Consider the following 15,046-nt stretch of genomic DNA (forward strand, 5'->3'; position numbering starts at 1 on the left):
AAGGAATAGTTTGTAGAAATTGGTTATTCTGCTACATATAAAATGATAGTAGGTTGTAATATAGATGATTTAATTCCTTTCTTTCTGTCTGTTTTTTTTCCTTCGCTTTTCCTTTTCCAGTGAGTCAACAGCACCCATAATTCCTGTGAAGAATAGATTGTTATATCAATAATGTTGAAAGAAAAGAATATTTAATCTTCTATTTTGTTTGGTTTTGTTATGGTTTATTTACCAAGTCTTTTTTGAAAACCATAAGAAAGTGACCATGTGAATGGGTCCCTGCTGAGGAGCAAGGGAAGAAGCTAGGAGACACTACAGGAAGGTCACCCGAAGGGTCCTTGGGTGGCTCAGTCAGTAAAGTGTCTGACTCTTGGTTTTGGCTCAGGTCATGAACTCAGGGTGCAGGATAGAGCCCTCCCTAGGCTCCCTGCTCAGCACAGAGTCAGCTTGAGATTCTCTCCCTCTCCCTCTGCTCCTCTCTCTGATCACACTCTCTTCTTCTAAGATAAAATAAATAAAATCTTAAAAAAAAAAAGGAAGGTCACCTGAGCGAGGGAAAGAAGAGACGAAGGTGAGGCCTGAGCACCATCTGTGGTCAGCATTAGGGAGTTACTTTTGAATGGAGCAACTCTGGCAGACCATCTATCCACTGGAATGAACAAGGTATTTCAACTGCCCTGAGGAACAGATCTTTTAAGTCCTGGTGGATAAGGGCCTCTGTTAACAGGGACTAAATCTTATACATTATCCAGGAAAAGGTCAAATTCTAGTTTTGGGCCTCCTATCTGAATGATCCTGGGGAAACTGCCTTACTTTTCTGTATCCTTAGTTTCTTCAACTGTGAAATGGAACCATAATGATAAGAATATCTATTTTTAGAGTTACTGTGAACATTAATGTGACAATATATGTAAAGACCTAAGAAGAATTCTTGATACATAGTCTTCAATAAATTAATATGATTTAAATGTGTTTTGATATTAATAGCATCTTTGGAAAAGCATTTTTACAATTAATTATTTCCATGTGATTTCTAGTGCCTATGGCTTTCCAAATGATCATCCAGAAGCTTTTTTAAAAAATAGTAATTGTGTGTTTGTTACTGCTTATATACCAATTCAAATCTCTTAAGTCCCACCTTTGACTCCAAAATCTAGCAACTTTGGGTTGTAATTTGACAATGGCTTGACACAAGCTCATGCCATGTGAAATACTGCTTTCTTCTCTTACATAGAATGGGGATACCACAGTAATCTGGTCAACATTCTCACGTGTACAGCCCAAAATTTCCAGGTGGCATGGGAGAGCAGGAAATAATTCTTAGCCACTGTGTAATGAAAATCAATGTTCCCCCTTTCCTCCCTCAGATGTGCATCTATGAAAAAAATATTTCAGAAGGGTCCCCAGAAAGTATTGTGATATCCAGCACTAGTCAGGAGTTGCCAACCTTATTGTTGGATTTCCCACCTTCCCTATTTTACTACCTGCCCCTCCCCCACCTCACCTTACCACTCTGCTCCCCCTTCTGCTCTCTGGGCTCCAATTCCAAATAAACTCTACACATGCAAGCTGGCCTCAGGCATAAGAGAATCTGAACTATGACAAGTTGCTAATCCTCTGCCTAGGTAGCTGAAATAATTTATCATGCAGATTTTAATATTAATTTGTACCTTACAGTTGTTCAAACATACTTTGTAAGGGTGTGTTTTAACTGCTTCAAATGGCAGTGTTTTGCTCTCAGGCAAAATTGTGAAAGTCTTAAATTTGGGAATTTTATTTTCAGTGAGCACTTTTAGTGTTTTGTAACAGTGTATGTGTGCATATGTGGAAGTGTTTTCATAATATTATTTTCTTTCAACACATTCTTAAAAATAGGAAACGATTACAAAATGGTTGTAATCTCAAGGTAAGCCAAGACCAGACCACAGCGACCTGAACTCAACAATAGCTCTAGATGTGCCTCTTGCCTGCCAGTCGACGATTAAGAAAGGGAGCCGACTGAGGTGACACCAAGGAGTTTGCAACTGGCCCTGAGGTTTTGAATAGAACATACATTCAGACTTTGGCATCTGGTTCCTACTTTTGCCAAATGTGCCTTGTGTGTATACACAGCTGTTAAATTTGTTTGTTGAAAAGGGATAGATCAGGGAGAAGAAAGAGATTGGCAAGAGATATGCCAGCTTCTGTGGGAGGCAGTGTCAAGCCAAAGTGCAATTTACTCAAGATAATTATTTGCTTTAGGAATCTGGTGTCATTTATTAGAATAACTGTGGTATGTGGTAATCATGAACCTCATGTTATAGCAGTAATCTTTACACTTCATTGTAAATCAAGAATTTATAATTGTGCTGAAATAAGTAACAACTAAAGAGCAAATATATCTTCGTTTACTTCAAATAACATAAACTGTTTAGATGGAATTATTAAAGGCAGGGATTTATATAATTTTCTAATCATACTCATGAATTTTGGCTTTTCCAAACATATTAGCAAATAAAGGGCCTTTCTATTAACTATGTTAATATAGTTAGTAGGTGGTACTCTATTAACTATATGAAATTGTTAACTATTGAAAAATAGCTGAATAATATAGGTAATATTTAAATATTTAGAAGTGTGCATGTTTATTCCTACTCTATGTTTTATTACTATGCCAAAAATTTATTTAAACTATTTTTAAAATGGAAGATCAATTAAATTACATATTAGAGTAGTTGGCATGATGAAAAATTATTGAATTCACAGTTTTTCTATTATTAAAATCATTTAGAAAAATAGTATAATTTGTCATAAAAAGGAATATATAAGTTTGAGAATGTCTTCAAGCAAGTCATATTACTACTTATCATTTTTTGTTAACTACAAATAAAGTCATTGATGGGCAACAAAAAATTAATCAGAAGTTGTATAGTTTGAACAGTGTGTATAGTGTGGTAAGAATTGTAGAGTATAGTTTATCCACCAAGAAGTCAACTTTCACTTGTCATTTCAAACCAATGACTGTTGACTAAATTTCAAGAGTTCTTACTCTAAACTCTTACATTATTTTACATAACACATATTGCATACTTTAAGATTTTATATTGTCCTGTCTCCAGTACCCAAGTCCTCTTAGAATTTCTGCTGAATCAAGGAATCACAGGAATGGATAAACAAATTTTAAATCAACATATTTTTCTATTTTAATTTTTCTAATTCCCTGGCCATTAGGGATTAAAATATTAGGATGATTTTTATAGTTGAAAAAGCAATCTTAGAAATTAAACAATTTTTTAAAGATTTTATTTATTTATTTGAGATAGAGAATGAGATAGAGAGAGCACGAGAGGGGGGAGTCAGAGGGAGGAGCAGACTCCCTGCTGAGCAGGGAGCCGGATGCGGGACTCGATCCTGGGACTCCAGGATCATGACCTGAGCCGAAGGCAGTCGCTCAACGAACTGAACCACCCAGGCACCCAGAAATTAAACAATTTTTTTCAAATTAGAAAAGAGTCCTAAAAGTTCTAAATTGTCTCAGAATTATATTCTTCCTTCCTAAAATTTATGATCCTCTATTCCAAAAGCTGTTTCAAAAAGAGAGTGCAAAAAGGATAAAGGGAGAGTCCTGCTGCTCTTGTGATAAAAGAAAAAGACTTCTCTTGTCATAACTGTGCTTTTCCTTTGTGATTAAAATATCTCTCATGAACTTAGGAAAGTTTCTCCTACTCTGTGACAAAAACTAATGTCAAGTACTCTGATAATAAATAACAATAATAATAATAATAAAGAATATTTTTCTTCACTTATGTCCTTTTTTTAGAAGTAACACGTATGTGAGAAGTCTGAACTGACATTCTATTTCAGGATATTGTAAGTAAAAGAATGGTCAATCCCACAGATAAATTTATTTTGGGTAACTGTGCTGGTATCGACCACACTGTGTAATTGAAAAAGAAATTAGCCAACATTAGATATGATGTTTCTACTAGCTACTGTTGAGGTCAGTATGCTGCCAGAACCAGCCAGTAGACCATGTATATAGGCTCCCTAGTCCATCTACCTCTTTTTAAGTGAGTGTGTGTGTGTGTGTGTGTGTGCGCGCACGCACACGCACGTGTTGCCTACCTTTAGACTGTTGCCATTGGAGAATCTTAATTATTCATGATTTTATCATGACCTTTAAAAATAGTTTATGGGGTAACATAATTGCAAATATCTAGACCCATACAGATATGAAGCACAGAAGTATTACATAAAAATGAAACTCGTATAGTTTAATTTAAAAATGAAATTTAGATTACCAGCTTGAATGCTTTCATTTGCAGTTAATGACACCCAAACTAAATTGGTTTAAACAAGTTTCACTGGTCTTGTAACTGAAAAATGGAAATTTAGATTGGTCTTCAGTTCCCACTTTGAGAGGACTCTCTCTCACATTTTCATGTGTCTTAGATTATTTTATGACTGGCAGTTTGCTGCCACCGGTTGCAGTTACATGTTTCCTCCTTCATACATAAGGGGAAACAAATCATTGTTTTTCACAAGTCAGAACAAGCTCCTGAACTTTGATCTAACTGGATCAATTGGAACCTATCACTGTGGCCAGTGTAATGTCGGACAATGATTGGTTTTACTAACTGGCTAACCTGGATTACCGCTCACTCCAGATCTAACCGTCTTTGTAATGGAGATTTCATTATAACCTTTGGATTAAATAACATGCCAAATAGTGTCATTGCAACAGAATGGTTGATCTTCTAAAATTTGGTTAATGTTAAAAAGGGAGACATATATTGCGTATGTAATTATTTCCCCTTCCTAACATTTCAAAAAACAAACACTAAAAGGGTGTCAGTTGCTGTTTAGAAAATATGAGTTTTCAGACTTAACTTCTTTGTGTCAATGAAATAATTATTACTATAAATTTTTTGTATCCAGTTAACTTGAAAATATGATGTATTTTACATGCATATTTCTAAATTTGTGGAAGTTCTGACTATGTTTTATACTTTGTAAATAGTCAAAAATTATAAAATCATTATTCGACCTTGGGTAAAAAAACATACAGAATAAAATATCTATTTAGATACCACTAAACTTCTAGTTGTTTTTCTCATTACTCTCCTAGGGAAAAATCAGGATACACACACACCCACACCCATCACACACATATACATTACACTTATACATATGTATAAGTGTATATACAAACATATATGTATGCATATATATTAATGTAAATATGCAAATTACAGGGAATACACACCAATTAATTTACTTTTCATTTATTTTCAGTAAATGCCTGTCTCTATTTTATAAGGAAAAGATACATACTTGAGGGATTATGAATTTTTAAAGTATTAAATTTTCTCACTGGGACCCCTACCACTGTTTGCTATGCAGTGCTAGTTGTTAGGACCATAAATCTGGGCATATAATATTAAGGACAGGGTTGGAGCTGTCTGATTTGAAGCATATAAAGTCTTAACTGCCACAGATAATGTCAACCCAAATTTTTATTTCCATTTCAACACAGATTATAGGACAGAAAGACATAAATGGAAATTAAAAAATAAAATCACCGCATATTTCAGAAAGTACCTTTTCATGTGGAGAATAATAAATGCTTAGAAGAGCCTGCAGGCAAAGTTGTTGAGGCAAAAGCAGGAATGTCATTCAAGAAACAATTAGATGCCATCCTTGGGGAAATGGAGTACTAAAAAGGATATGCCTTGATGGACCAAATGACCTTTATTCTCTCTCCAAAAACCTCTCATGTTCTTATAATTCTAATCGAGAAATATTTCAGCAATTTGGCCTCCAGCAATGTCAATTCTTACTTGAATTATTCACCTCACCAGTTCACTGTTGAGGAAGAACTCTTCTCATAGAGCTACAAAGATTGCATATTGACCAGATGTAATTCCCAACATTGTTGTTCATAGGCATTTTATTCACAAAAATGCCTTAGGTCTGATACTATAAAGTGCTTGATTACAGAAAAAGTCTCTTTTAAATCCAATGTGGTTGCACATGGGCCCAAACTGGAGAAGGGGGGCTTAACTAACCTCATTAATTATGGAGGGAATGAGGAGTTTTAAAAATATTTTCTTGGCAAAAGTTATTTCAAAATATAGTTGATTCTTGAGGGATGTGGCATATATAAATCTGTTTCTTAATTATTTCGCATATGTTAATGGACTGTCTCTAGCTATTGACTTTATTTCAATAGAATATCATAGAAATAAAAATTTTAAAAAATAGGGACCTAAAAAGAGGTTAATTACGGTTGATCTAAAAATCACAAGCATTCAATAATTACACACTTTTAAAAGCTAGCAATGGATACTGAATACATGTAACATACAAAGTTGATTTGATGCATTTGAGGAAAGGTGGGGCAATCAACTATCTACAGTCTTCTAATTTTCAATAGATTTAACTGAACAGAGAATTCTTGAGAATCCGGGGATATTATGAAAGGTACATCCCCCCTATTATGTTCTTAAAGTGATATTCAGTGAAAGAAAAAGAATATGTTTCTATCTGTCATCTAAATGGACTCCTAGAGCTCCCTCTGTGTATCACAAATTGGAACTTAGTGGTGAACTGAGTGTTGAGAGCAGGTCACATAAATTGCAGTTCAAAGCTAAAGAAACTAGAGGTTTGAAAAATGCCAGTATATTTAAGTGTTTTTAAAACAAATAAATATTTTATGAATTGTTGCCAAAGATAAAAGTTATATAAATTATATTAAAAAATACATATGTTCATTATAGCGCAAATTGTTTTCATAAATAGATTAAATCTGTTAATTTGTAAATGATGCTTTTATGAAGTACTATAAGAAAACATTATACTAATGAAGTAAGTGATAAAATTTATAAAACAGTCTGTGCTAGAGAGATAATAGGTGAAAATATTATTTTAAATAATATGTAAATTAATTAGCTATTAAACCATAGCTAAAATAAGAGTTCAAACTGAACTTTCAATTGATGAAAAGATTATTTCCCATCTAGAAAGTGAATTTTTAACATGGTACTGAATATATAGAGAACAGTTTTATGACATAAATTATAAACAAGGACAAAAAGCAGATAATTAATTCAAGTAACTCTTAAACCACCCATAATCAAATGAGAACTGCTGTAACAAAAGTAGTAGTTAATTACTAATCTGTTGCCTGTAATAATTATATCAATTAGAATATTATTTTATTCATTTATGTGACTTTTAAAAATCTCGTAAAATGAAATCTTATTAAAATTAATTTATCCAATAGTCTGTAAAACTGCCTTTTTCTTGCTTACTTGCATTACAAATGGCTTTTGGTCAACTATACATCAATTAAAAAAAATGGCATTTGGCCTTTTTGGTGGTAAAGATAGCTGGAAATTATTCAGAGGTCTTCCTTGTGAAGAATGTATATGATCACTCTGGATAATCAATCCAGTCTTTGTTGAACAACATTCTATGACTGTAATATAATAAGACCAATTGTGTGCTACTCTGGTATAAAAATTAGTATCAATACTTGTTCAGACTGATACTTTCTGCTTAGCACAGAATATGGTATGTTGTCGTAGCTAATTCACCAGGTAAAATTTTACCCAAGCATTGATCAATATTTTATTTAGAATTTGTTTTTATTTAACTTCTAAGCTTATTAGCTTTTATAGGTGTTGAGTTGTTCTAAAAGCATCAAAATTACTAAGTTAATATTAAAGAAAAACTGCATGTAACAGGAGTTTTACATTTCATTTCATTCCATCTTTCTGTAAGGGATTAACACAAATTATAAATTTTAAAATGATGAAAAAATATTATTTTATTCCATTTTCTGAATAAAACAGGACAGTGGACCCAAAATTATAAAATTTGGAAATTAAAAATTTCAACACAACATCATGCAAGTTGGCAAGTGAAAATGTTAGACAAGATAATTGATTCTAGAAATAACAAAAATACTTGACATTGTTGAAAAGTGAACTGTATGTTCTGTTTCTATTAAAGGAGGTCTAGGTAAATCAGACTAATAGACTACCACTGAGAAGAATTAGAAAAAACCTGGCAAACTATTAAAAAAGGCTTTTTGACAGCATCAGAGAAATTACAGTGAAGAATGACAGATGGAGTCAATACGAAGAGTAAAGAAACGAGAGAAGACTTACTCCCTAGAACGCGTCTACCTAAAATGGGACACAGGTATCAGCTGATAGTCCTTGAACTCTTTGTTCCAGTTAGTGACAAAGTAAGGAGACACTTCATTAAAAAAAAATCCACATGGACAATAATCATATGAAAAGATGCTTTACTTTTCTCATCTTCAGACAAATGCTAATTAAAACTATAATGAGGAGCCCTCATACACTGCTGGTGGGAATGTAAATTGGTGATGGAGATTTTGGTAAACTCTTTTACAGTATCTTGAAGAACTGAATTTATGCTAACTTTTGACGCAACAACTCTACTCCTTGGCATATGCCTGTCAGAAATGAGTATATACTGCCTAAGAGACTTATACAATAACATAAGAGCATTATTTGTAATACTGTTATAATACCCAAATCCTCATCAACAGTAAATGTATTCATAAATGGTATATACATATAATGAATACCTTACAGCAAATTAATATACCTGAATAACATGGATGAGTCTCATAGCACATTAAATTGATGAAATAAGTCAGATGTAAATAATATTGATTGTCTATTTCATATATATAAACTAGACAACTTGTCAAACTATTCTATAATATTAAATACCATGTAGTCATTTACCTTTGGTGAAGAGGGAGGGAGTAGTGACTATGAATGAGGATTCTGGTTTGTTAATGATGTTGAGTATCTTGACCTGGAAAGCATTTATACTATATGTTCAATTGTGCCTTGTCTGTCCTTCTGTTCTTCCTTCCTTCTTTTTTCTTTTTTTTTTAATGTACTTCAGGATTAGGAAATTTGCCCTTAGAGTTATACTTACCTGGTGGTAGATTTTGTTGAGAGAAGAAAGTTATGGGCCAAACACTAATTTCAGTACATCTAACAAATATCTAAGTACATTTCTTTGCTAACATTGCAAGTATGCAAACAAGTTAGAAATTCATGGCTTCTGAGTCAACCTATGAATACAGTAACTATTTTCTAAAATAAATGGTTTATGCAGCTAATCATTAGATATCATTAAAGTTTCCCAGGATGTCTTCTCTGTTGATTGGGGGAAGAGTGGAGGAGACAAACATCAATCAAAAGAACATATACAGAAGCAAACATAAGGAATTACAAAAAAGATATGTCATAAAGTAAAAACATATCAGGGCAATTTAAACTTTGAAACTATTCCCTTGAAATCATCAGTACAAAAACAATTTAATTTGTGGAATTAGTCTAGTGGTGGCTGGCAACCGGAAATGCATACATCACAATGAACTGTGACACTTTTTCTAAAATCCATACATTGGTCCCCAAGTCTATTGTACATAAATAATATAAATGAAAACCCAGGGGTTAAACTCAAGTATTTCTGACTTTAATAGCTCCAAAGGTAATTGTGATATGCACAACAGGTTAAGAATATTGTGTTTAGGGTATAATATCAGTGCAACACCAAAATTTGTTTATCTCATTCAGTCATACATGTTAATAATTCAAGTAACCAGTTATTTGACTTAGTTAATGCATCTCCACAGGTGATGGACAGATTCTAGGGTGGCCCCCAATGATTTTCAATTTTTATTACTCGCTTCTAAACAATAGAATAAGACGAAGCTAATAGAATGACACTTGCATGACTGTGTTACATTATGACTACTGCTAACAGACTTGCTGCAGAGAGTCCCATTGCTGGTTTGATGAAGTTAAGTGCAAATGCTGGGAAACCCTTCCTCACAAGGAAATGTAGGGCAGCAGTTACAAATGCAGATGATTGCTAGGAACTATAGGTGGCCTCTATGAATGAGGGCAGGAGCCCCCTCCTTTTTTTTTTTTTCCAGTAAAAAAAATTGAAGCTCTTAGGCCTACAACCAACCATAAGGAAATGAATTCTGCCAGCAATCTGTGTGACATCTTCTCTAGATGAGACTCCAAATGAGAAGCCAGTTTTTAATTTTGATAGTTTCATTTTTTAATGTTGTCTCTTATTAATTATACATCTGGTGTGATGTATAAGAAATGTTTGCCTAACTAAAGACCACATAATATTTTCCTGCATTTTCTCTATTAGTTTTATAATTTGAGATTTTATATATAGGTCTGTTACTCATTTTGAGATTTTTGTGTGTTTGTTTTTGTGTTTTTGCAAGGTGTGAGGTAAGGATCTAAGTTCATTTCACTTATGTGAAATGTATGTATGTTTTTGGATAGCCAGTTGTTCTAGCATAGTTTGTTGAAAGCTAACCCTTTTTCATTGAATTCTTTAGCACTTTTTACCCCAAATCAGTTGACCATAAATATGTTTGTGTTTTTCTGTACTTTCTATTCTTTTCCATTGATTTATATGTTTATCCTTATGACAATACCACACTTTAATAGTAAAATTTAATTTACAGTAAGTTTTAAATTCAGATAGTCTTTCAGTTTTGTACTTATTTTTTTAATATTATTATAGCTATCCTTTGCTTTTCTAAATAAATGTTATGATCAGCTTGCTAATTTACAAAATAAGGATTTCATAGGAATTTCATTGAATTTGTAGATCAGTTTGGAAAAAATTGCCTTTGATAACAATGTTTATTCTTCCAATCGATGAGCATGATATACCACTCCATTCATTTAGATATATTTCATTTCTCTCAGCAGTGTTTTGTAGTTTTCAGTGTACCTGTCTTACGCTTGTTTTGTTGAAATTGTTCTTAAATATTTTATTATTTTTGATGTTATTGTGAATACGACTGCTTTCTTAATTCCATGTTTGGATACATTTTTTGCTAGTCAATAAAAATCCAGTTGACATTTTACATTAATCGTATCTTGCAACCTTGCTAAAACTTCCTTATAAGTTGTAGTCATTTCTTTATTTGTAAATTCTTTTAAAATATCTACATAAAAGTTCATGTTGTTTGTAAAAAAAGACAATTTTTATTTCTTCTTTTTCAATCTATCTGTTCTTTCTTAACTTATTACACTCTTGAATCTCCATTACAATGTTAGGTAGAAGTGCCGAGATAAAAACTCCTCCATGCCACGCATCCAATCTTAGAGGTAGGGAAATACTCAAAGTGTGTTGTTAATTGTAGTTTTTTTGTAGATGCCCCTTTCAGATTGAGAAAATTAGTTTATATTGCTAGTTATTGAGGGTTTTTTTTTTAATTGTGAATGTTTTAGATTTTAGCAAATGATTTTTCTATATCTATTGAGATAATCATCTATTTTTTTTTACTTTATCCTATTACTGTGAAACATTTTACTTTATCCTATCACTTATCCTATTACTATGAAGTATTCTAAATGTTAAACCGACCTTGAATTTATGTGACTCAGTCCATCTAATAATGGTGTCTAGATCTTTCTATATGTTGCTGTGCATTGTGATTTTCAAATTTGTAATAATTGTCAATTTTATTCCTGTAGTTAATATACCCAAGTAATTTGAGATTTTTGCTTTCAATTGCTGCATTAAGAGTGTTTGCAAGTCTTTATAAGCTGATAGCAAGTTCTTTGGATTGTGTCTAAAAGCAAAAATTCAAATGACCAAGAAAACAAACAAAAACTTTTTGGAGGACATAAGGAGTGTGTCATTATGGGTGCCTGGGTGGCTCAGTTGGTTAAGCGACTGCCTTCGGCTCAGGTCATGATCCTGGAGTCCTGGGATTGAGTCCCGCACCGGGCTCCCTGCTCAGCAGGGAGTCTGCTTCTCCCTCTGACTCTCTTCCCTCTCGTGCTATCTCTCATTCTCTCTCTCTCAAATAAAAATAAATAAAATCTTAAAAAAAGATTAAAAAAAAGGAGTGTGTCATTATAAAGTATATATAGCTGAAAGAGAAAAGAAAAATATTAGAAAAAAATAACATCTCAATGCTGAAAGAAAATCATGGATCATTTTTGATAAATATAACTTAATGTTTTCATGCTACTTGTGTGAATAGGTCCTAAATATATTATTTTATAGCTTGATATTTTGCACAAATATTTTTATACAAAAATGAAACTTTTCTATTAAAAATAACTACAATGGTTCAAAATTATACATCCAATGAGAAGCTATCAAACAAGACATATATGAAATATATCAGACATAAATAAAAAACATAAATAATACCAAAAAATTAAAAGTTAAATGCAGGAGAAAGATAAAGCAGGTATGTGCCAATATAAATAAAGCAAAGGCCTAATCCTAATCTTAAAACTAAAATTATTTTTAAGGTCTAATCGCTGAGCAACATTTTGCCCTTATGAATATTTTTGTTTACAAAATAATATAGAAATACTCCTAAGACTTTTCAACTGCTCTTCATATCTTATCCATTCTCCAAGATTCAAATATCTAATAGTTCTGTCCTAAATTTCTGGACATGTTGAGCAAACTTCCCATAGCATTAATCTACTACCTGATGGAAGCTTTCTCACAGAGCATGGTTTTTCTTGGTCTTTGAATTTTTCTGCAGCTTTTTTGCAGAGTTCCAGGAAAATTCTCTTCCTTTCCAGCAAAAAGAAGTGTGAATTACATTCTAATCCATTTTATTTTAGTATTTTATCTACTTTAACTTTACCATACTTTACAAACTAATAATACTTGAACTTATTATTATAAACCAAACTTAATAAAAACACTGATGACCAATGACTATGGAGAAATTTCCACTGTGTATTTGTTTGCAAAATATTTTAGTAAAAAATAAAATTAACCATAAAAAATGCCAAGATCCAATCATTTAAATTAGAAAACCTAGGGTTATGAGGAGTGCACCATATTCTCAGAGGGTTACCCAGAAACTACAGTAGCGAGAAAGAGAGAGAATGATTGATTGATTGACTGTTAAGGAATTACCTCACATGAGTGGATGGGGAGGTCGGCAAGTCTAAAATCTGCAGCATAGGTGGGCAGTTTCAAGACCTAGGAAATAAGTTATATTGCAGTTCAAATCTGAAGGCAGTGGCTTGCAGAATTCCCTCTTCCTCAAGGGAATTCAATCTTTTTCTTAAAATACCTCCAACGGATTGGATAAGGCCCATCCACATTAAGGAGGATAATTTGCTTTACTCAAAGTCTAGTCGTTTGAACATTAATCTCTTTTAAAAATACTTTCATGGCAACATCTAGACATATTTGACCAAATCTTTGGGTACTGTGGCCTAGTCAAGTTGACACATAAAAGTAATTAGCACACCAACCTATATAAAATAAGGAATTTTACAATGAACGATAAATTCTAACATTAACATATCACCGTGTTTGCTTTATCACATACCTATTAATCTAGTCATTCTTCTACTTACCTACTAATTTATCTTATTTTAGGACTAATTTCAATAAATTTCAGGAATAAGCATGTTGCCCCCTAAATTTTTCATCACAAATAACATTAACTATACTTCAATGTTTGTTTACAGTTGTAGATTTGAGGCAAAGTTTACATAAAATGCAAAATATTGAATATACAGTTACTGAGTTGTTACAAATGTGTACATCTCTGTGCACACAAATTATATAGAGATATAGAACATTTCTATTACATCCTAAGTTCCCTCTTTCTCTCTACCAGTCATTCCTCACCCCTAACATAAACTGCACAGTGTTCAATGACTTTGGATATTTTTTTCCATAGTGGATTAGTTTTTTTTTCTCTCTTCTGGAACTCCATAAATATGGCCTATATAGTGTATAATCATTTGTATAAGGTTCTTTCACTCAACATACTGTTTTTGAGATTCATTTATGTTTTTTTTTCTGTATCAATAGGTTTTTACAAATCGGTGAATAGTATTGTATTACGGAAATATGCCTCACTTCAATTATCAATTCACCTATTGTTGTTTCCAATTTTTAGGTAGCATAAATTAAGTTGTTACAAATATGCCTTGTGTAGACATGTCTTTTCATTTATCTAGGGTGAATACTTAGGAGTGGAATTTATAAGTCATATGTTAGGTATGTGCTTAGTTTTAGTAAGAAACTAGCAAAGAATTTTCCGAAGCTGTTGTGCTATTTTAGTACCCTACTACAATGTATAGGATTTTTGGTTGTTCCATATCTTTAAAATGTTTGGAGATGATAGTTAACATCAAAGAACAGTAATATATAATATATACATATAAAAATATGTATAATATATAAATATAATATATATACTAATATATAAAAGGAGGAGTATCTGAGTAAGTTAGAAAAAGAGACTTAGAAAACTAAAGTGAATTGTGTATGGAAAAACCTGGAAATTCAACTATAAAGGATTATGAATGGCTAATAAAAACATGAAAGCATGTTTCAAATTATTAATATAAGAACTTTACACTGAAACATTAAAATGATAGGGTCTTTTGGCTATTAAACTGGCAATAATTAAAAAGCATAATATTCTGTCTTAGAATTATTGATGGGCAGATAATTCAATTAATAGTTTGCAGAACGAAAATTGGTTGAAATTTTTTGGAGGGCAATATGGTATGTTTGTTAACATTTTTAAAAATACATTTGCCTTGGGACATCTGGGTGGCTCAGCTCTTGATTTTGGTTCAGGTCATGATCTCTGTGTCGTGAGATCAAAGGCACACTGGATTTCAAGCTGGGCATGGAGCTGCTTAAGATTCTCTCTCCGGCTCCCTCTGCACCTCCCCCACTGCTCACAAGCACAAGCGCTCTCACTCTCAAAAAAAAAAAAAAAGAAAAAAGTAACTTGCCTTTTAAGTTTTAATGCCAAAGTTAGGATAGAATACTATATAAATTATCAAAGAATGTCTGCAAAACTAAATATTAAAGGTAGTTCTTTAAAGTATTATTTGTGATAGTAAATAACTTAAAACAAACTGAATGTATTATACAAATCTGTTTGATTAAATTCTTCTATTTGTAATTGTTACCATTAAAAACTGTGTGGTATGAGAATGTAAATTATTATGGGAAATATTTA

The sequence above is a fragment of the Eumetopias jubatus genome, unplaced genomic scaffold (assembly GCF_037043125.1).
Source record: "Eumetopias jubatus isolate StellerSeaLion01/CBP00866 unplaced genomic scaffold, mEumJub1_p1.0 scaffold_1, whole genome shotgun sequence".
NCBI lineage: Eukaryota > Metazoa > Chordata > Mammalia > Carnivora > Otariidae > Eumetopias > Eumetopias jubatus.